The 24,119-nt window shown below is 50.7% G+C and overlaps 1 protein-coding gene across 1 annotated transcript in view; it reads right to left on the reverse strand.

Moving 5' to 3' along the window:
- The window catches only part of LOC135906533 (uncharacterized), a 266,802-nt gene that overhangs the window by 228,377 nt on the left and 14,306 nt on the right, over window positions 1-24,119 (reverse strand). The window lies entirely within an intron of this gene.

Raw genomic sequence — 24,119 nt, forward strand, 5'->3', positions numbered from 1 at the left:
GCGTATAGGTCACGTTCTGTGGCGACGTGACTTCGCAGCAGCTTTAAAGCGAACGGAATACATACATCGCATACGTGTCGACGCAGCGCAGACGCAAGTTCTGCGAGGCCCCGATCGCCGATCGCGCGGCAGCTGCTTGATTTGACGCACTCTAAAAGCTGAACGAAAGAAATCACGCGAACCTAACTCCACCGCCTGTCTCAAGCTATATACACGAACGCTGAACGAAAGAAATCACGCGAATCTAACTCGACCACCTGTCTCAAGCTATATATATACACGAGCGCGCAAGAAACACAAGCAGCAAACCAACAAGCAAACAGAGCCAAGCGATCAAGCATCCACCCCGTCTTCGTTCCCACTCGTTTTGTGTCTATGGGCGCCGGACTTAAACCTTGAGACTCAATAAAACTCCGCCGCAGCGCGCAGCATATCAGCGAAAGTGGGCACGTGCATGCCTCCCTCGTCGCGTCAACAAATCTTCACCTGCACCTCATTTCCCTTCGGTTTCTTATATTTCTTAAAGAGTATATACGCGCTACCTGTACAGACGAGATGAAGAAAGGGTTGTTTAGTATAGGCGCCTATTTATACGCGACTGCCGAATCCTGTTCCGCGGCGCAGAACACGTTTTTCGAGAAACACTTCTCTTGACGCGGCAGCGGGCGCCACAGACGTGAATCTTGCGCAGCTTACGGGGATACGGAACCGCGAAAGCCGAAATAAAAGACCTGTCAATCCTGTCTTTTCATATAGGTTGGTGCAGACGAAGTACACATTTCTAATCGGGCCGCTTGTTATATAGTATAGTGCTAGCCCGTTCGTATACTACAGTTTACGGAGCACAGAACGCCCCAGACGCGTTTCAGCAAGAAGCACAGCAGCGCTGACAACTACACAGAGCGCACAGCAGCGCAACGCCCGCGTTACGCCTCTATGCTGGTGCAAAGGCGTCTGCAGCAACAACCGATATAGCGGATTTCCATCTGATTTTTTTTTTCACAACGACGCAAAACAAGAACATTTCCCCGGCGAATTCGTCGAAGAAAGCGTAGCAAGATGGCGCTATCAATGCCGCAGTGGCTGTTGATGTCTAAGGTGTTTCGCTATATATGCCGTTAACTAAAAACATTTATGGGCGGGCTAAAAAAATTATTCCAGAAGTCTCGGTGCCAAACATTCCCGAGGGAAGTCACTGAAAAGGACAGAGGTCGAGCGTTAGCCTATCAGTAAGCGCATTACTATATCTAGGGAAGCATACTACATGAAATACCGGAACAACCGAGATATACGTGAACAGCAGCGCCATCTTGTCACCCTGGCATCAGCTATGTAGAGCACGCACCTAATTTCAGCGGCCGTGTTCTCCATATTTCCTAGTGTAGAGTTTTTTATTAGCAATCAGTAGATTTCTGCATCCCCCGCCCCCCTTTCTGCAAGAACAATAACGCAACACAGTAATGTTTCTGACGCGTTGTGGCTAAAAGCATAGTAAGACGGTGCTACCAAAGCTGCCGTTGTAAACATGTTGCCATATCCCGTAAACTGTAATACTTTAACAGGCTAAATCTATCATTAACTTTTATGGGCACAGAGGAGCTCAGCAGAGGACAATGATCCCAGATGTTAGTACCTTGTTTGCTTTCACAACACCGCGGAGGCCCTTGCAAGACGGTGTCGCTGAAGCAAATGTGCCACTAATGTTCATCGAGCTACTGCAAATTACGCACGTCATCGCATTCACGTGTGCTTTAACTTGGGTATAAGGTTAGCCGTCTACACCTACCGCGTCAGCAACAGTGTAGGGAGCAAAGTGTAAGGTGCAAAGTGTAAGGTGCAAAGTGTAAGGTGCAAAGTGTAAGGTGCAAAGTGTAAGGTGCAAAGTGTAAGGTGCAAAGTGTAAGGTGCAAAGTGTAAGGTGCAAAGTGTAAGGTGCAATGTGTAAGGTGCAAAGTGTAAGGTGCAAAGTGCAAGGTGCAAAGTGTAAGGTGCAAAGTGTAAGGTGCAAAGTGTAAGGTGCAAAGTGTAAGGTGCAAAGTGTTGCGTGAAGCCATCTGCCGACTCCTCGATCAACACCGACATGCAGTATTTTGACTGCAGCGCCCACTGCAACGATTTTTCGATTAGTCATTCAAAGCTGACACCCACTCAGTATAATCCATTCGCCATCACATCGAGTGCGTCAAAAATTCTGTTCCGATAAGCGATCGAAGTTACCGTAAACGTGCGGAGAAATCGAAGGTACCTACGCGTGAGCTCAGGCAGGTGAGCTCATGCGTAGATTGATAATATCGCTTACCGCATTAGGCACCTATAAGGAACGATATTTCCAGCCGGGTGTCACGGAGCGCACAACCTCTGGGCGTATCATTCCTATAGGTTTCGACCGTTAATTGGCGGCGCGAAGGCGCACACATACCAAAGAGACCATGGAAGGAAGAGCTATCGATCTCGTAGACCTGACTTTCGGCATTCCAACCACACACCAAGGTGCACTCCGGGGGACCGACGCGACGTACATACTGATGACATACCGATGGCTGTTACGCCGACCCTGGCTCTGAAGCACGTTGGTGATAGTTGCAGGGAGCCAGTCACTAATATGTGAACGAGACTTCCGTTAATTGTGTCAAGAGAGGGCGCGGAGGAGGGAAGCAGTACAATGACTTAAGAAACATGGGGCTAAAGCACCTGTCCACGCTTCGCGAGCTACGCGCCTTCTTTATGAGCACCCTCCCCAGACCCCTTTACTACACGCGCAACACGCGGAAACTTTGAAGCGTCTCGCAAACGTTATTACGCCACCCAAGGGCGCCACCCGCACGAATAAATTCCAGGTGCCGTCTTCTCAAACGGAAAACGCGCTACACGAAAAAAAGAAAAGGGGGGGAGGCGAGGGGGCCTCGAACGAGAGACGTGCCTGGAAGTTTGAGCGAGCGTATACCATCGGGGCTCACTCGCTCCGGGGGAGACAATGGGCTATCCTCGGGCAATCGTCGCGTGATGCGCAAACGGCCGCCGCAAGAAGGAAAGAAACGTTCGCTAATAGTATACATACGGACGGGAGGCACGCAGCTACAGGCGCGTAAGTTAGGCAGGCAGGCAGGCAGAGCGAGCTCGCGCGCTGCCCCTTCCTCGTCGGTCGCTCCACGCGGCCTCGGCGAGGTGAGCGAAGGAAGGAGAAGGAGGAGAAAAAGGAGGAGGAAAAGGAAGAGGAGAAAAAGGAAGAGGAGGAAAAGGAGGAGGAGGAAGAAAGAGTGACCGGACGGCGTGACGCGATTGGCGAAGCGTGATGATGGCGGCGGAATTAGCGCGCGCGGCAATTACGAAAGCGGAGAGGCGGCTCGCTCGATCTCCGGGCAGCGCGAAAGAGGATTCCGCGCAGCTTGTACATTTCTCGTCGAAAAGCGACGGTGGAGCGGGCCCCCGCGTACGCGCCAACATCGCGAAGGATGAAGCGGCGCGAGTCGGGCGCGGTACAACGCGAGCGCGCTGGCGTGCCGCGCGCGCGGCGTCGCCATGGCAACGGCGATATCTGGCTCGTACGGAGAGGAAATTGTATGGCCCGCGCCACAAACTCGAACGACGCCACGTAGGCTATGCCCAGAGTTGTGGCTACGCGGCGCACGCAATAGCCAAGACAGGCCTCGTCTATGGATGAATACTGCCTATATCCCATGGTATTACCGCTGCAGTGAGCGGCAATATACTGCTACGGCTACTGCCGTATGTCTCGGCACAGTAGCTACGACCTCCACTACAAGCAATAAGCATCACGCCCGGCACCCGCCGTGGTTGCTCAGTGGCTATGGTGTTAGGCTGCTGAGCACGAGGTCGCGGGATCGAATCCCGGCCACGGCGGCCGCATTTCGATGGGGGCGAAATGCGAAAACACCCGTGTACTTAGATTTAGGTGCACGTTAAAAAACCCCGGGTGGTCGAAATTTCCGGAGTCCTCCACTACGGCGTGCCTCATAATCAGAAAGTGGTTTTGGCACGTAAAACCCCATAATTTAAATCACGCCCGCCGTGACCATTATTGCAGTGGCCCCGCTATATCGAAACAAAAGCGCCACCGCCAAACTGGCCAAATCGTGCCAAGTTCGGGAGTTGAGTGATTCGGGTCCGCGCACATACCCGGGCATTGGTATCTGCTAATTCGTCTCTGACGCTAACAATGCGCTTCAAACTTCAAACGAGATCGATTTGGTTCCGCTGTTTGCGTGTGTCCGTCACTGCATCTGTGTTTGCATGTCGCCTTGACAAATACAAGTACATGTAGAAACGCTGGCTCCGACTTTCACCTTGTTCTCGCTCAAATTTGCCCTGCGTGTACGCGTGTAAGAGAGGGAGAGAAGGGCATAAAATTTGTGCGCATGCAACATCTCCTTCGAAGAACCAACAAATACTAAAATGCAGTATAGGAAACGCGTCCTATCGGAGAGCATACAAATAGGCAACGTGCACTTAAACTCTGCGTACGAAAAAAAAAACAAGCCACTCAATGGAAGCCGCGGCGAACAGAAGCTATAACGTCTTACGTGTCCGTCGAACGAAATCAAAGAAGCCGCAAAAATTTATTTCACGGCACACAACAGGAGCCCACCCGACGCATGTTTTCTCAGGCGATAACGTGTATAATATATCCTCCTGTGAACCTGCGCGTATATACCCGCGCCGCTACTAAAAGCAAAGAAAGAAAGAAAGAAACAAAGAAAGAAGGAAAGAAGGAAAGAAAGAAAGAAAGAAAGACAGAAAGAAAGAAAGAAACCAGCGGGGCCGACGGGTCGGTGTACCCGAGGAGACTATACACTGACGCGGCAACGTATATACGCACAGTGCGGGACGATTTGAAGTTGATCGACCCACGGTCGACTGGGCAGAACCATACAAAAACGTGCCGACGCCGCACGGCGTCTGTTTTTGAGAGACGATGCTAAATCGCCCGAGCTGCAGTATCGCTCGTTATTTTCCGCTCCACGCCTCCACCGGCACTTCAGCGGCGAGGCCGGCGGTCTGCTGTGGCTGCAGGAATATACACACAGGGCATTTTTTTACAGACCAACAATGTCCACGTAACTACTCCTCCCGGTAACTTTAAACCGCTGCTTATACGACTATAGAAGATGAAGGGGGGATAGAGGAGAAGATATCTGTAGTAGTCGTAGGTGGTTGCCCTTTTTAGAGGGCCGAAGAGCGAAACGACGTGAAAGAGACGAGAGAATAAATAAAAAAATAGTACGAAAAGGCGGCACAGGGCCCAAGAAAGGCCCTAGTTCCGCCTGCATGTGTGTGCGCAGAAACCGGAACTAAGTGGCGAGAGGCGGCGAAGTCGTTCGATCGTTAACTGCAGCTTAGCGGCGGACACAGATGCGTGATACGAACACGCCCCGAACAGCTTTGAGCTGTACGCTCAGAAACGCGCTCGTAAAGAATAGTTGTTGAGCATTGTGTTACGGCGGCGAACACAAGTTATACGATTCGACGGGGTGTGACAGAGCGCGAGACTCGAGATGGGAAATAAACAAAATCGACAAACACAGACGCCAACGCGTGTGGGAATTTCAGTGAGGGGAAACTGCGGGATTGTACACGCGTGTACGTGAGGACGAAAAGAACAAGTAACAAAGTTTAGCAAGGTAACAAAGTTTAGCAAGGTAACAAAGTTTAGCAAAGTAACAAAGTTTAGCAAGGTAACAAAGTTTAGCAAGGTAACAAAGTTTAGCAAGTTGGTGGGGCATTGTCCGTAGCGAATTTTCATTCGCAAAGGACGGAGGTTACAGTGATAAATATGGTGCCTTATCGAAGCGTCCAAACTTAGCGCACTATAAAACCTGTAATTACTACATGATTGCGTACGAGTGCTTGAGACAAGTGACAGCTTAACTTGCACGGCAGCGTGCGCCGATTCGTCGGGTTCTCAGTGCGAAGCATCAGGCGACGTCGACGACTACCGCGACCCATCTACACCTTCTCGAATGCCACAAAAAACTATTACTGATGATATGTGGTTTTTAATGGCGCAAGGGCCAGTTATGGCCAAAGAGCGCCATGACAAATGGTAATTTAAAGGATTTATTCTGAATGGCGCGGACAGAGAATTTATTATGGTAGGTGTGACATGGCTGTATAAGGGCCTCAAAACTTTCTCTGTATATGACGTAAATATATAGCTAGTAAAATAATGACACTGATTAGTTTGGACGTAAACGACGGCAGTTGTGTTTTGATAAAAAACATACGAAAACGAGACAACAGTTGCACTAAAGTATCATGACGGACTGTTGAATACAAGGGCTGGTAATCACGTGTTAAAATTTCCTGGCCGAATTATTTTCAGAATGTCGGTTTGGGCTAAGAAATCTAAGACTACTTGCAGTTTAGAAAGCGGTTCATCACTAAGAAAAAATCCAGGGTGAAGTGCAAAAAACTATAACTACCAAGGATGTAAGTATGGCCATCAAGGCACGGTCGCCACAGCATTGTTGCATGGCGCGTGTATGTACAGTTATTTAGTTAAACTGAACGTGCGTTTGACTATTGGTTCTATGCGTACGACACGTGAGAAGTGGCGCCGCTATTGTACCTAAACTTAAGATAGCAACAGAATAGCGTTTTCTCTCTCCCTCTCTCATCTTTACGCTCGCCTTTCATTGCTTCTATTTTTGTCCTCGTGTTCATGATCAGACTGTGCACCTGAACCCAATTTAGTTAGAAATTTGCATACGCATCGCACTGGCTTGTTTAGTCCTTTTTTTTTTTTCCCCGAATCGCAATAAACACGGCACACTGCAACTCAGTGGCTACCAACTCCTATGCTTGCACTGGCTACTCGAAATAACTGCTTCGAGAAACCCGTTCCACGGAGACGATGAATAAGGACGCGTTCAATTTTCCTCGCGTTCCTCTGGGAAGAAGCGAACTTTATTGGAGAAGAAGAGCCAGCTGTCACGAAGAGTATGAGCGACGCGCGTGATTTACAGTGTCCTCCAGAAAAAACGCATCCGCTGTTTCGTTTTAACTCCGTTTTCGTGGGACGTGTCACGATGGGTCTTTCAACCGCCGCGGACGACACTCAGTTCGACATCGCGACGCGTACGTTTTCTGTGACACGTTTATACGAAAGACGTCGGAATATGCATATATCTATATTCGCAATCTCGGCGCATGCACGCATACAGAAGAAAGCCGCTAGAAGAGAGTCGGCGTTGCGTCCGTAGAAGCGAAGCGTTCCGTTTATTTTCTTTTCACCACGGTTTCGAAACTGCACATACATACCCGGCCATATTCGATGTTGTATACGGCCCTCGTAACGACGGGTAATGCATGATGCCTGTTTCTAACTAAAAGTGATCCATGCGCTGGCAGAACGACATTCACGCGTACACGAGACACGAATGCGCGAAGGGGCAAGGACGACAACGACAGAATTGAACGGGGAACCGAGACGGTGAACCGCGGTGCGGCGATTTTCGTTAGTTGCAGCCACATCAAGCCAACAGAAAGTGAAATTGAGCAAATCATAAAAAAAAAGTTGTTTTCGTTGAAATGTAGATGTAACAAACGATGATGAGGAAATTAAAATAGGCAAAAGAAACCACTTGCCGTCGGTAGGAGTCGAAGCCACATCTTAAGCATTACGCGTGTGTGTGTGTGAGAGAGAGAGAGAGAGAGAGAGAGAGAGAGAGAAGGGGGGAGGCAGGGAGGTTAACCTGAGGGAAATATCCGGTTTGCTACTCTACGCTGGGGAAAGAGGGGATGGGGAGGTAAAGTGATATCAAAGTAGAGATAAAGAAAGAAAGGAGCACAGACATACAATCACAGTTGGTCACTGTCGCCGCACACTGTCACCGCACAGCACAGTAGCACTTGCAGCACTATGAACATCTGTTCATGCTACAGCCGCTTGTCCAATTCTGTAGCCCTTAAAAACTGCAACAGCGTTCTCGTCGCCCTCTGCTGCGATAGCTTGTGATGGCGGCATTTTAATATAACTTCCTCTGTCAGAGGTCTTCGGTCAAAGCGCCCTATCACGTTTGCTCTACAAAGCAGTTACGGCGACGGCGCTATTCCCACGTTCACTTTGTTTTTATGTATGTGTACAACATTTGACCAGAGCCAGAGCCACTAACGGCAATGGCGACGAATGCGGTGCATCCTTTTAACCGCAGGCGTCACGTATGCAGTACGTGAACGTTGTGAAGCAGGCAACGGCTGGCCAACATGCCCGAAATAACACGAGCGCTGTTCCTGTTTAGTGACGTCGTGGTCACTTCGCGCTTTCCCTAACCATGAATTCCACACCATATCGCGCAGTTAGCCATCTTCTCGAAGCACTAAGGGATGGCACCCTATATGAATCGATCTGTGGGAACTTATCGGCATCGACATAACACGACTGCGTACGTCCGTTTTTAAATAAAGAAAATTATAGCGCTCACGCGTATGTCGCGAATGAGAAGCAACATGCTTACCAAAGAACATATTGCACGTATACGGGTATCGCGCGCAACCCGCACGACACCGTTGCATTGTATAACAGTAAAGTAAAAGTAACATAAAAAGAGAACACGAGATCTGTGCGCGCGTCAGTTATAACCGTGTCGTATGCAACGAACCGCACTTCTATCCCTGTCCCGCCTACCACTCAAAATTTTACATCGAGTGGCATGCACCGTACATTGTCAACCAACATTTCCTTTAAACGCAAACACGATGAGAGCGATCTTATTCGCGAAGGCTTTGAGCGAAGAAACGGGCCCTCGCGCGAACAGATCACTCGTACTTGTCGCTCGATAGCTCGTTTTTGGAAATCTACAGAATTCGTCGATCGTCGCCCGGAAGTACTATGAACGACTAGCCGATAGCGCGAAGCGGGAACTGTAAGCGAATCGACGTAAGCGAAGCAATCGATGTAAGTGAAGCTATGTATGCCGTTTGCTTTGAGTGACGATAATTAACGGTGATGTTCGCGGCGAATGTGCAATATCTTCAGCGTTCAGTCCAATACGAAAGTGGCGAGTTGACGTGAAACGCTACTTTGCGTGCACCGCTGCCGTTTGTCTGCGTAGTCCACAGAACACACAGGGAGACGTGCATACGCTAGAGGCGTTGTTGTGCGTCATTGTTCATTATCTCAGAGGGTTGAGCGTTATCGTTGCCTCACATGGCAGCAAGGTTAATAGGATAAGAGGGCGACAAGCATATAAACTACCTCTGGTAAACACACAGGGCGATACACTAAAAGACCAGGCAGACTCACTTGGGAAGCACTTTGAGCGAGTGTCGAACTCAACGCACTATTCCCAATCCTTTCTTAAACATAAAGAAATAGTAGAGCGTAAGCCAATCATACGAAAGTCCACGCAGAATGAACCGTATAACCGGCCTTTCGGTATTGCCGAGTTGAGAGCTGCCTTGAACACATGTAAAAGCACTGCACCGGGACCTGACAGAGTCATGTATGACATGATCAGAAACCTACATACTGACGCACAAGTTACACTTCTTACACTATTCAATAATATTTGGGCTTCGGGATACCTCCCATCCACATGGAAAGAAGCGATTGTGGTTCCTGTACTAAAGCAGGGAAAAGACCCTTCCTTGGCGGCAAGTTACCGTCCGATAGCTCTAACTAATTGTGTGTGTAAGCTTTTTGAAAAAATGATAAATCGCAGAGTTATACATTTCCTTGAGCTCAACAATATACTCGATCATCGTGGCGGAAGTGTTAAACTTTTATTGAATTATGCGGATGTGCGTAATTCAATTAGTTATTTTAATTGTATGTATACGTTGTATACATACATTCGCGGTCTGTACGTTTCGCTGCGTAGCGTACGCGCTCCTGTTCCCCGCGACGCTTATTTTGGGCCTGGATGTCCTCGACGCTGAGTGCACGCTTTGGGGCCATTTTGCTGGCGCGCGCGCTTGGGTGCTCCTTCTGCATCCGTGGACAACACGCTATTGAGACGCCAGCTCCAAGCGCTTTCTCCAAGCTATGGACGATTGTAATGTTTACACTATCACAGCCCAGCACCTGCACTTTCGCCGCATAGCAAAAGCAAGCACAGCACATGCCATACGCACAAACTGAAACGCTGCCGAGGCGGCGCCGGCCGGGATGCGCGAAGGCAAGCGCCATCTGGTGGTGATGCGAGAAACCCAGCGGCGCGCGTGAGGTAGACCGCAGCTGCAGCAGCGCCCAGAAAATCGGAAAAGGCAAAGAATGCAGCTCTTTACAGTAAAACACAGCGACTCAAACTAATAAAGCACGCGTCACGGCAGTTTCAGAGCGTATTTCAGAGCGTATTCAGAACGTGGGGTTCGACTTGCAGGCGACGAGCGAACGCGACAGCCATCTCCACCGCGTCGCTTGTCGCCGTCGTGCGCAAGATCACTTGCACGGGGGGGTTGAATGCAACACGAGAACGTTTCTCCATTCCGTTCCCGTGGGAATGCAGCGCCAGCCGCGGTCTGGAATCGAACCCCGGTCATCGCGCTCAAGCAACAGAAAGCCACAGCAACTAAGCCACGGCGTAGAGCCGTCGTGTTGTTCTAACACCACGATTGTTTCTTGGTTTTGTTTTCTTGTTTCCCATCACTGTCAGTTACAGACCCGAACTTGCGCTACTCAACGCGCATGCAGCTATCAAAGGACAGCCGACGCACGCAGCGCACGGTAAGCCGACGGCACGTGTGGCTGTAGCACTGACGCACGTGTTTTAAAAGTCCCCATCCGTTTCCTTCCAAAGTGCCTTCCACCGTCGACGCTTTGCAGAAGGCGAACTGGCACGGTGTTACTTTCCGTCTAACTCAGTGTAGCCGCCTTATCTGCTGCACACCGGTCCCAGACGCAAGACGTGAGACAATCACAGGGCTAACGACCCCCCTCCCCTCCTCCCGCTGCAGGGAACCGGTCAGAAGTGCGGCCGGACAAAAAGCGGGAAGAAGACTGAGGCCCTAATTTTCACGACGCTCCGAGAGCAGCTCTGAACAACGCGACAAAAGACGCGGCGTGTGGCGCTTATCGCTAGGCAGACGCGTTTTTAATCAGTACAGACGGTGCTGGAAGACAAAAGAGCTGGAAGACAAGAGGTACCCTGCGACTGAGCACAGCCACGAAGTAAGCTCTTCCCTCTAGCCATGGCCCGCTTAGACGAGCGGCAGCCCGTCTCTTCGAAAGATGGCGGTCGCGCGCATGGTCAAAGGGGGCAGCAAAACGTCAACGCGTCGGATTCACAAAACCGATCGGGATATCGCCGAGAATGTAGACTGGCTATATCGTACAGCATACGAGATTAACGATGGCTCAAAAGTAGAAGTGACCGCGAGGTCGTTGAAGGGGACGGAGGAGCTCTTAACGAATGTTCGATTGGCCTCACAGGCCGCTATGTAACGTCACTACCGAGGTAGAAGGAAGCTCACGTGACGTCCCGGCTGCAGTAAAACAAGGCACATGGCCGGAGTCGCTGCTGATGACACAAAAGGAAACACGCGAGCAGGCACAACTGGACAAGAAGACAACGCCAAGACGTGCATCGGCTGATACCGTCCCGAACTGAACAATCCTCTCATTCGTCAATTTGCGAGTCCGCAAGCTGCTGCGCGATTGTAAAGTAGCGATTCCGGCTACGCTGCTGTGTGGAACGCGTTCAATGCAAGTTGTAGTGTGACCGTGCTTAAAGGTCTGAAAACATCGCGGGAAGACTGTAGGGACGCCTAAGAGAAACACGGGCCAGGAATGTACGTGTACTTTTTCATTGTTCCTCGCCTTTCTTTTTTCGGTGTCCGCCTGCTCTTCCCGCAATCCCATCGGCTAATTTAGATGACGCAAAGCGTCTACCGTCCGCGCATACACCCACAGCCCTTCTCCCCTCCCCTTGCCCTATGCGCCGTGCGGAAGCGTGCTAAGTTCGCGCCTCGGACGAACAGATCGCCACTGCTTAATAAACGCTTCCGATGAATATCGCGTTACGTTACTCGGGCGGCAATTATCAGCACGCTCTCCCCGCAGACACCGCGGCCGGTTTCTCCGTCAGATATATACACCGTTGCGGGACCGCTGCCAAGGCGTGGAGAAACCCCTTGGCGCACCGGACAGCCACGTCATCGCGGTGCAGCGATGAGGTAGGGGTGGGGGGGTCATCGAAGAGCGATGCGCGCAATCGACCCCCTCGAAGCCGGTTCCGCATATACACACGCACGCCGCAGGCGAGCATGCAGATCCGATCGGCATCACCTTCAGCTCGGCGGGGGACGCGTCACAGTTGCGCGAGTGAAGATAATTGCACTGCACGGGGCGACAAGCCGCGAACTGCGCAGTCCGAAACAGGAAAGCCCCGGCGTCGCCGATAGATGCATATACAACCGCGTCGAAATAAGAGATCACTAAACGTCGCCTAAACCAAACGTCATAAGCCTCCAGGGGCAGAAGCATGGAGGCTTACGAAAAGGGTTCCACTTGAGGACGACGCAACGGTCTGTGGAAAGAAGAATGATGGGTGTAACGCTAAGGGGATAAGAAGAGAGCAGATTGGGTGAGGGAACAAACGCGAGTTAATGACATTTTAGTTTAAATCAAGAAAAAGAAATTGGCATGGGCAGGGCATGTAATGAGGAGGGAAGTTAACTGATGGTCAATAAGGGTTACGGACTAGATTCCAAGTGAAGGGAAGCGTAGCAGGGGGTGGCAGAAAATTAAGTGGACGGATGAGATTAAGAAGTTTGCAGGGACAAGATGGCCACGATTAGCACACGACCGGGGTAGTTGGAGAAGTATGAGAGGGGCTTTTGCCCTGCAGTGGGCGTAGCCAGGATGATGATGATGATGATGATGATGATGATGATGAAACGTCGCCAGCAGCTTTGCGGCACGCTTGTATCGATAGGAAGTGTGAGCAGTGTGCGGGATAACGTGCACCGTGTTTGTTGCGCGCTCGATTTTCTATAACCATTCCCGATGGTCATACGTTGCGCATACCGCAAACAAGACTGCTTGCGTTGAATTGAGATGGCTGGTAACGAACTGACTTCCTTGGCACAGTGCGACGACGACAAGAGCACCCGCACTGCCGTTTTTCGAGCGTCTGCTTAGCGTTGTTTGCTGGCGGTGTTGGGAGAAATCCCCGCGAACAAACAACACGGCGCATGTCATCGCACACATTGCAGAGAGGCGCTTGTCTATCGATACATCTCGCCTAAAGCTTATCGCGGTGTTTACTTGGAGATTCTTTCCCTGCAGCAACACAGAAAAGAGGGCCAGTGTTTAATTTAAACACTGGCCCTGTTTTTAAACAGGACCCTGCTTTTAATGGCGTCTGTCTCGATGGGCTGATGGGCTGTCTCGATGTGGCTACGCATTGACGACGGGCTCCCCCGTTTCTCAAAACGCACAGTTAAGAGACTTCCGCATGTGTAAGTGCAACATGGAAAACATACGTCTGTAGAAGCTCTGCCTCTTCCTATAGGCAACCCTCGAGTCCGTGCTCAACTCGTGTCGTAGGTCACCCTCTGATCTGCACGATGTGTGTATTTAGAGCCATAGAGGTAGGCATAATCAGCAGATGCTCGTCAGCCATCATTCATGTTCCTTTCTCATGCTCACTCATACCCAGTAACACTCAATCGCGCTCACACTCAGACTCACATGAACGCCCACGTACACTTATGCTCGCCGAGAACCACTCACACGTTCATATACCAAAATGCACTCAAAGACTATACCGTCACTGAATTCAGTTGATACTGACACGGTAACCGCCCCACACTCGCGTCAATACCCACGTCCACTCACATCTTTCGTCAATCACTAACGTTCCATCTCGTGTGCGAAATGCAAGTCTGGAGACAGTATACGAATGCCGTGTAGTTGTGAGTGATATACGCAGACGCCGATTTATGGTGGGAACCGATAAGGAGAATCGTCACAGCTTCCTCTCTCTCTCCTATACTTTAGCTCCGATCGAAGATATTCTGCGTATGAAACTCACATTTTACGTGCGATGTAATCGTCTGGAGTATACCACCAGGCGTGCGGACCTCGACCCTTTAGGGCGAAATATTCTGAGTACTTGACCTCATCTATCATCAACCCAGAAAGCTAAGCGTACTATCACTTAAAAAAAAATCAAAGGACGCGAAAATTCGCTTGGCGACACATTGCACCAAGTACGCAGCGAGCGAACAATTTCTCTCTGTCTTCTTGCTTCTTTTAATCCCTCATCCCCTCTCCCCGCGCAGGGTAGCAAACCGGACGTCCGTCTGGCAGACCTCTCTACATTTCCTTGTTTCTCTCTCCCCCTCTTTTGAGACCTCGACTGCATGTGATTTTATGCGTTTGTGTAAATAACGAGATTGTTCCTGGCTATCCCCGTTTCCCGCTCCCTGCATGATAGCGTAACAGCTCGAAGATCTCACTATGCGACAATTTACATATTCGCACATGTTGCGTTAACGGTTTTTACGTCTCTACGAGGCCGCATACCTGATAAGTACTTTACGCAACAGGTCCGCTAAAACAGCAAGCAATATTACTCTGATATTACTCAGGGAATGGGGCCAAGACTCGCCTAACACCACCCGTAAAAGAAATCAATAAAAAAAATCTTACGTAAACGATGTTAAACGAAAACAAGCAGCAGGAAAAAGAAAGGATGTCACATCGAAGAAACGGGAACAATAGAATTGGCCTAACTAATAGCGAGCCGAGCTGTACAATTACGAGGAAGCAAGTTAGGGCACGTAACACGGGTGACCTCGAAGCGGTCATCGATTGTCCGGCAAGACCCGCCTACTGGCCTAACGTAACGCAAGTTCCATTATACATACGCGCCAGCGCCTACTTACAGACCATTAGTAAGGGGCTTACGTCACTCACGGCAATGCCTCGTCCGCGGGAGCAGCAACTGGCGCATCTAAGATTTGGGCGCACTCCCTCGCCTCACTACTAAAACCGTACAGCGCTGTAATAGTTACGACGTGAGCGCCGATGAGTACCACGATGTCACCATGCTTAAAGGTGTTTGTAACGTATACTGAAGCCAGCATAAACAGGCACAGACAAACACACACACACACACACACACACACACACGACACACACACACACACACACACACGACACACACACACACACACACACACACACACACAACAGACAAACAAACACAGACACAACAGACAAACACACACAGACACAACAGACAAACACACACAGACACAGACATAAACACACACAGACACAGACATAAACACACACACACACACACACACACACACACACACACACACACACACACACACACACACACACACACACACACACACACACACACCACAAGCTAACTTATTCACTGCTTCACTGTGCTCCACGCAGGAAAATAGTTAACATAATGAGAAAGCGCAAATAACGCGCCGTTTCGGCCGCTTCTCGGACTGCAAATACTTATTGCTTAAAATTTTGCACTTTGTCCACGCCATTCGTTTCACAGCTGCATCTGCGTACAGTTCTCTTTAGAAGGCTAGCAGCTGTAAGTAATAAAAAGCTGGTTCGCCATGCGAACGAAGTTTTCTTTCTCCCTATTTTGACAACGCAAACAGTGTACCGTATCGAAGATGCTGAAACCGTATGTACGGCAGATCAATAAATTATCAGCCCGGTTTACGGCGTATACCGTGCAAGAAATTCATTGGAAAAAAAAAAGAAAGCAGATGATTACGCTGTTCGCAGTGATCTTTTCTTTGTCACGCGCTTTGCCATAACGACACGCGCGTTTTGCAGCTTCATCTTCGAAAAGTTCTCGCAGCAGACGACGAACAGACGATAACGCGTACGCCTTTGGAGCAACGGAGACACGTATTGATTCAGGGTTCGTTCGCTTGATTGGGTGACGACACCTTCAGGTCTATAGCTTCAGTACAGCGTTGCACGCATCTGGAGAGAGAGAGAGAGAGAGAGAGAGAGAGAGAGAAAGAGAGACGGGACTAGACCGGGGAGTTCTCGCTTGCGAAACAAGGCGACACACGAGCGCGCACGCAGACGTACGGGCCCATGTTACATACGCTCGCCTCGGCCGCGCGCGTGGCAAGGCTGCCGCTGCGCCAGTGCGGCGAAGGTCGATCCGATAGGAAGCCGATCGCTCATCGATACAGGACGCGGGTGCAATCACTGCGTCGCCGCCGCAGTCGGTCGCGAGAATCAGTGCGTTTGCCTCGCCAGGCTTCTCCCCCCCCAAACGCCGGAAGAGCGCGTCGTCCCTGCAGGCTCACTCACTCACTCACTCACTCACTCACTCCCCCTGTGCCGCGGAAGCAACGTTCGCGTGTGCACGAAATGCATGCGCGCAGGAACCATCCGATCGGTCATACGCGACCGGCCGAACCAACGAGCTTCCAGAAAGTTTCCAACACGTCCAGACGAGGGTTTCGACACTCCGAACATTATTACGCACATGCGTTCACTACCTCCCACCACCCCTATGTGGGTAAAAAACGCGCGATTTATCATACGACTAGTACCAGCGAGACATATCCCGCAAACATCCAACGAGTTTCTCTTGGGTTTCGAACAGTGCGAGTCCGTCTTTCCCGTGCGTCGTCCAAAGGATGAGGCAGTTAGCCATGCGCGCGTCTCGGCTATATATACGGGTGTCACACGACCGACAGTCGAACCTTAGACCTCGCCTTGCCATTTGTTGGGCGTGTTGGTAAATTGAAAGCATATTTAGCGCCAGCAAACAAGGACGTAAGGAAGACGACAACACAATGCGCTCGTGTTCCTCGTGTTCGGCGGACGGACACTGCAATAAGTGAGCCAAGGCAGCGACGGTAACGGCAGCTTCGATTAGTCTACTCTGGCACAGCGCTAGAGAGTGGCGTGCTGACGGAGTTAAGAGGACTTATGGCAACGATAATCAGCCTTCGTTAAACGTGTTGGGGCCGGCTGAGATTGTTTGCATTTTTATACGGCGACCTCTGCGATGCCGTCGAACCTTTTTAAAACGACCAATCACAGATGGGAAAACACCGGAAAAAAAAGGAAGGAAAAGCCGCCCGAAACTTCCAGGTGTGACAACCGTCAAGAACCAGTCATGAATCAAGAAGCCATGACCAATCAGCCCAAATGAGTTCGCTTATGCAACCGCATTTCAATCTTTCGATCATCACCTCCCACCGCTGATTCAAACTACAACACGATCGCACACACCATCTAAAAGAGAGAAAAAAAGGAAGGAAAAACAAGACATAAGAAAGCAGAAACAAAGAATAGAAGCAGACGACGCTCGCAAAAGCACCACAGGCGGGAATCACGTATTCGGTTCTATACAGAAAGTGCGGGGAGGGGGGTTCTTCTTTGGGCACCGACCTTTTTCTTCTGTATGTTTTTTTTTTTTTCATACTGCAGTTCTGCGATACGCGTTCACTGGCCCTTCGTTCGCTGCCGGTCGACACGAAGGAGGGGGTCGTGCCTCAGGAAACCGGGTCCCCCGTCGCACGGAGCAAAAAATCACCCGAACGCGGCGACGGCGGCGCGGTGATCCGCTGACCACGACTACGCCGATCGCGACAACAGCGACACGCCGCGCCGCGTCCCCGCCTCGGTGGACGAACAATGCGAGGTGTCAGCGGCGAGTGGAGCACGGGCAAGACGTGTGTATGTATAAAGAAGGCTATACGGTCGGCGAGGGAGCGTCGTTGCATTCGAGACGTACGCGGGCAGCCAATAGTAGCGAGTTGGCTGCGAGACTGGGCTTCTCTCCCTCTCTCTCTATCTTCCTAATTATTTATTTGTTCCCCAAGCACCCACTATAGCTCCCCGTCTGACGATGATGTTCGAAGCCGGAATCCCACGACTATAACGTTATGTGTAAGCCCGCGAAACACATGTATAGGGTAGCAAACCGGTTAGGCTAAACTGGTTAGTGAAGACGTTTTGTGTTTAATGGCGCAAGGGCCAGGTGTGGCCAAAGAGCGCCATGCTAATGTTAGTGAGTTCGCAGTGGACAGATGGGTTCGGTGATCTTAATGTGCCGTGGCTGCAAAGGGGCCTAAAAGAGTTGATCCTGCAAATTCCATAAAATGTATGAGTAATAAAATTATGGGAATGACTACTGACGTGTACTATGAACATTACAAGGCATTGATAAAGAAGCTAAACTGGTTAACCTCCCTGCCTTTCCTTCTCCACTTTTTCCTTCCTTCCTTCCGCGAAACTGCCCGATCCATCGTAAGGATGCAGTCGTACCAGCTTTCTCCCCCCGATCCTTAACCCCTTAAGACTTTATTGAAGTTTCATTTACTACTACTGTTTATTTTTACTAGTTCTCACGCTTCCATCAGGCTTCGAACAGGCTGCATGAGACCGAGCAGCTTCATTTCTGACGCGTCGTCGAACAATTAAGACACCATTCCGATAAAATGGACCTCCTGTTGGAAATTTGTTGAAAGCCGCGAAATTGTTGTCTGGCACGACTAGTCATACCGATGGTTCGGATCGTTTTTTTACGTAGTACGTTTTGTTCCGAAATAGACCCGCAGACACCCCGGGATAACTTGGAAAGGAACTCCACGTGGTTAGTCTTGAAATGGAGAATGCGGTAGCACGTATACGACGCTATAGAAGAGCTCGCTATCACGGACTGCATCGTGTTGCAGCATCCAGAAGCTAAAGAACGCACTATCCATTTTCAGACAGCGCGCAATGTCGTGCGGGTCTCAAACTCGCATTATGCACAGTGCGGTTCACTGTTAAATGGAACACGCTAATGTATGTGAGTGTTTCTCATCTCTATACATATTGTTTTCTAGGCTTTCACATTCGGCAAGTTCACAGCCGCAGGCGCTCCCTCGAACAAGCGGACCGAACCGCACAACGCTACGACCGACAAGAATCGAAGGATGTATACGTACCACAGGCCATCCACTACACATTGCCGGCACATGGGGCTTCGATCGTTTGAGACGATGCCAAGGAGCTATATTAAGCTCGCGCGCATACTGTATACGTGCCAAAAGGACGCGGGCTACAAGATTGCTCCCAAGTTGTATATACCATTCGGTCCAGCTACATGAAGCGATTCCGCGCGCTGGGCAAAAAGACACGAGGGAAAGCAGGGTCGAGACCGCGGAAATCGTACTTTTAGCAAGCAACGCGCGAACTACGCATTCACGCACTATGCGGGCGGGGGGGGGGGGGGGGGGGGGGGGGAGGGCACGAAGGAAAAATAATTCGAGCCGGCGCTTGCGGTCGATCCTCCTCGTGTATCACAAGCGCAATTCCATTACCACGACACACAGCGGGGCCCGCGCTCCTCCCGGAGCTCTCTCCAACACCTACACCGTGTTCTCTTCGTGCGCTTTCCGTTAGGGTCCACGAAGAGAGCCTATAAAACACACGGGCCGCCATCGCCTCTACGCTTAGAAACCTTTCCCTGTATACGCAACAGCGGTCAGCAGCCAATCCTCTAAAAGCGTTTCTCCTACACGCTTTTACACACTCGTCCACAGACACTCCCGCCATTTTTCTTATTCAGCGCGGCTTCCTCGAGCGTCAAAAAACGACGCCACGCGATCTTCCTTCGACGCGACGCGCGAACAAGCGGTCGCACTTGGCGCCCTTTTTCCGCGCTGTTTTGTCCAACGCGCCGCCGCTGCCGAGTCGATGTATATAGCTCCCGACCGCACACGCTTGTATAGGACACACCGCGCGTCATACGTGTACGGTATAAGCAGGGGTCAGGCACGATCTGCCTCATGGGCCGTTCGTCCGTCCCCCTTTAAGTGGTCACGCCACGGGGAAGGCAGCAATCCATCGGGCGAGCGCCATCGCCTCTGCCAAACCAACCTTGTCATCTTCCGCCCCCCTCCATACCCTGCCATCCCCTCACTTTATGTTTTACCGCTATCAAGAGAGAACAGCGAGAATAGCGCGAGAAAGAAAGTCACGCAGGAGACCGCAATAGGAAGACTTGAGACGGAAAATCGGGAAGCGAAGAAACTGGCGCACATTTATCCAATGACACACAATGAGACACGCGCTTTATATTGGTACACACGCCACTTGTCCGTTGCCCTGCCGTCAAGGCGCGGGGCCTTCGGCAAGAACCCAACCGTGTTGTGTTGCGCAGCCCCGGTCGACCCCTGTGTCACGCCCTGTTCCGGTCTCGCCTATTTCTAGTCGCTCCGCCCCCCCCCCCCCCCATCCCCTCGTTTTCTTTGATGCCCGTGTTCCCAGGAAAGAATGGGGCGGCAATGTGATACCCGCACGAGCTGCCGGAACGTCCCTCCGTATGCATATCTCGACGCTGCATTCTGTTGCCTATTGCACATCGAACCAGACCGATCGCGTTGGCCGCTGCTCTTGTTTACTGGTCTTTAGCACACTTTCCCTTGCCTTCTTGCCGTCTTCAAGAAAGCACGCACGCGAAGATGTGTCTGCAGTGAGTGACGGAGACGCGTCTCTTCTATACTCCAGCGACGCGCGAAAACTCCCGACAAGAGCTATTCTTGGACACACGCAAAGCGAGCACACAAGGCGTGAATACTAGACACAGCCATTTCGAAGACTGCCACCATATATATGTATACGCAGAAAAAGAAGAGAAAAAAAAAAGAGGCCTGGGAAAAAAAAAGCCCTAACAACATCTCCGAACTGACTGCTGCGGTGAATGATACATGCATCAAATATAAATACGTTTTCTTTCTTTACCTCCTCTGTCTGGTACGTCTTACAGTATTCGCCTCGGTGCTATTTGAATAAACACCCCGGTCACGTTCGCTCGCCGTTCAATGGATACTTCGCGAGGAAGGCGTGACGCTAATGAAAATTGATCGCTCCGGGTTTATTCCTCATCACAAAAGCACGCGTGCAGCTCCCTCCCCCCACCCCCTCCCGATTTCGAATAACCCAGCGAAAATACCAACAGCGCCACAGCAGGGGCTCGTCCTATGGTCTTCCGACGTGAAACCAGGTGAACACCAGTTTAGAAGGGTGGGTCGCACTACCATCCTATACGCGAGGTCCTCTTAATATGGGACAGGTGGTAACAAAACCAATGCGCAAAAAATGTGCTTGAACGTCGTCCGTTCCTTCGGTGGATCTTCTTGCTACTGCTGTAGTAAAAGCACGACTTCCTCCCGCAAGTTTTACTGAGGGTAAACTTGCGGCAATATGTGTATTAAGAGAGCAACAAAACACGGCATCCTCGAAAGATGAAAATAGGGAGACTTCGGCAGGCGATTTCTCCAGCTCCAACACCAATTACTGCGGCAGCAGAAATCTCTCCCTGCGGACAGCTCCTTACGTCCAACAAGTTGTAAAACGTAGCAGTTAAAGCGCAAGGAAGTGTCGCAGATCAATTACAGGGGCCCCGGGCAAAACGCGCGAAGTGAGACTTCCGTGACCGCAATATTTGCGTGTACTGTAGCAGCGTTGCCTGCTACACTGTAAACCAATCTTACACACTTAAGGGTGCAAATCGGTTGACAGTGTACGTAAGAAAAAAAAAACAACAACAAGGCTCGTTTCCAACGCTCGCAGTAGAAGGCGAAATAGACAGCAAAGCGGAGAGCGGCCCCCTTAGCTCTTGTTCCCGTTCCGACGAAGCCGGCAAAAGAGAGCTTGAATAGAATTCCGGGGTTTTACGTGCCAAAACCACGATACGATTGTTAGGTACGTCGTAGTGGGGCACTCCGCGGATTAATTTTGGCCACCAGGGGATCTTTAGGGCGCCCCCAATGCACGAGACCACAGGCGTTTTTTGCATTTCGCCCTTATCGAAATGCGGCCCCCGCAGCCGGGATTCGATCCCCCGACCTCGCGCTTAGCAGCGCAACACCAGAGCCGTTAAACCACTAAGCGACAGCTAAAGAGACAGCTTCGCGAAGACAGTATCGAAGTCAAAAACATCGCAAGCTACCTTGCTATAAGTTTTCTGTCCAAACAAGATGGCGACTAAGCAGATGGCCTGGAAACCCGACGGGAAAGGTCGTCTTCTCGCAAAAAAAAATGTGGTTACGTTTTCCTACGCGCTTATAGCTACGCTGCGTTTCTCATGGGTCTGCATACAAAGAAAGCCGGAAAATAGCGATAATATGTGGTTTTCTTGGCTCTTTCTTGCCGGCGCGAGATAGTGTCGGGTCGCAGAGACGTCTTAGAAATGCGTTCCGGGGGTTTGAAGCTGTCTTCTTTGCAGTCAAAGCATATATTCTGTAGAATGTAATACGCTAACGGACAAGCTAAAAACTATCGTATTATACGCCTGTCCTTTTTCTGAAACGTAGCGTTTTCTTTTGGGAGAAACGAGATCGTGCAGACCTGCTTGCGAGCTGGCATTCGGAGAGGCCGAGGGCGGTGCGCTTTTACGTGAGCGTCCCGCTCCGCTTACGGCGTGAAGAGGCGAGAATGGAAAGGGGGGGGGGGGGGGGGTGAAAGCTGAAGGGAGCGCGCGGGCGTCCTCCATGCGTCACGCGAGCATCTAGCGTGAGCGCCCTGACCGTACTACGTGTGGGTGGACCGTGGAACACACTAACACACTTGACGTGGTGGCGGCTTACGAGCCGTGGATGTGTTCCAGAACTTAAAGAGGCCTTTCCGTTTGAGTGCAATAACACCCCCTTCCTCTCCGGACTGTTGCACATTAGTACGTGTAAAATTCACGTGCTAGCCGCTGAGAGAAAGTGGTGGACCACGTAGGCCCAGAGAGAGAAAACCAAAACCACTTTCTGATTATGAGGCACGCCGTAGTGGAGGACTCCGGAAATTTCGACCACCTGGCGTTCTTTAACGTGCACCTAAATCTAAGTACACGGGTGTTTTCGCATTTCGCCCCCATCGAAATGCGGCCGCCGTGGCCGGGATTCGATCCCGCGACCTCGTGCTCAGCAGCCTAACACCATAGCCACTGAGCAACCGCGGCGGGTTAAAGGTAGGAAAGGCAGGGAGGTCAACCAGAACAGCATCCGGTTTGCTACCCTACACTAGGGTGGGGGAAAGGGGAATAGAAAGAGGAAGAAAGGGAGAGAGTAAGCACTGAAGGGAGTAGGCCCAGAAGTGAGCAAAGGCCGCCCATAGAAGCTCTACCCCTGAATGACGTATAACGCCCAGCCTCCGAGATCGGTCGGCGCACGCCAGCCGATCTCACACACCACGCACAATCCATGGACGTCTCCTATACATAAAATTACTAGAGGGAACTTCGGCGCTAGTGTATACGGCAGCTGCAAGTATGGCGGTTCGGTCTGCATGGGAATGATGGGGTAGTTACATGTATTCGTCTAGAACCTCCGTCCTTCTGGATTCGAACGGTGTACCTGTTCAAAGTGACCATATTCAACGAGCTGGAGCATTATAATTGCAACAATTAACAATGATAATGCATGTGCGAAGAGACTAGTCGCCTTGCTGTGTTTCGAAAACTACGCTTGCTCGGGAATCTAGAGAGATAAATGACTAATAAAGACGTATAATAAACAACGTAACAAGAACATTCCCTTTCTGTTAATCTCACGTCGCGCAAACACACGACGTGGAAAAGGAAGGACCGAGAATCGAAGCGGTGCCTTTCTGCACAGTTTGTTGCCCGAAAGAGCATAAAAAGTAATGAATATGTACCATTCACAAATGACGCAAATCCTAGACCATCGACGTGTACGAGAATGACTTCAACGTCGCAGATTCCAGCCGAAGTAACTGTCGGCGTCGATATAAGCGCACAGTACCACCGCAACGAAACTGTCGTTACGTCACTAGACACGCTGATGTGACGTGACACAATGCCATCCCAGCTTTGCTTTCCAGTGAAAGCTCGGAAGCTCCGCCCACGGCGTGAAGCCTGGGCTTGTATAGGGAAGCGGCTCTGAAAGTGAACCTCGCATCCGCACTGTGAATAGCGGCCACTGTGCTTCGCGAAATAGAAGCCTCCTGGGCATACCTTCATATCGGCGCGGGGCTTTAATAAATGGACCGCACACTATTTAAAGTGCGAAACTAGCTTCCTCGCGCTAAAAGGTGAAAGAGGGAAAAAAAAACTCGCAAAACTCTTATACCGCATTTCACGCGCATGCTCGTAAAGCATCTCGCGCAGTTATTAACTGTTTAGACTTGCAGTACAGGCAGT

This window comes from Dermacentor albipictus, chromosome 9 (assembly GCF_038994185.2).
Source record: "Dermacentor albipictus isolate Rhodes 1998 colony chromosome 9, USDA_Dalb.pri_finalv2, whole genome shotgun sequence".
In the NCBI taxonomy this organism is placed as follows: Eukaryota; Metazoa; Arthropoda; class Arachnida; order Ixodida; family Ixodidae; genus Dermacentor; species Dermacentor albipictus.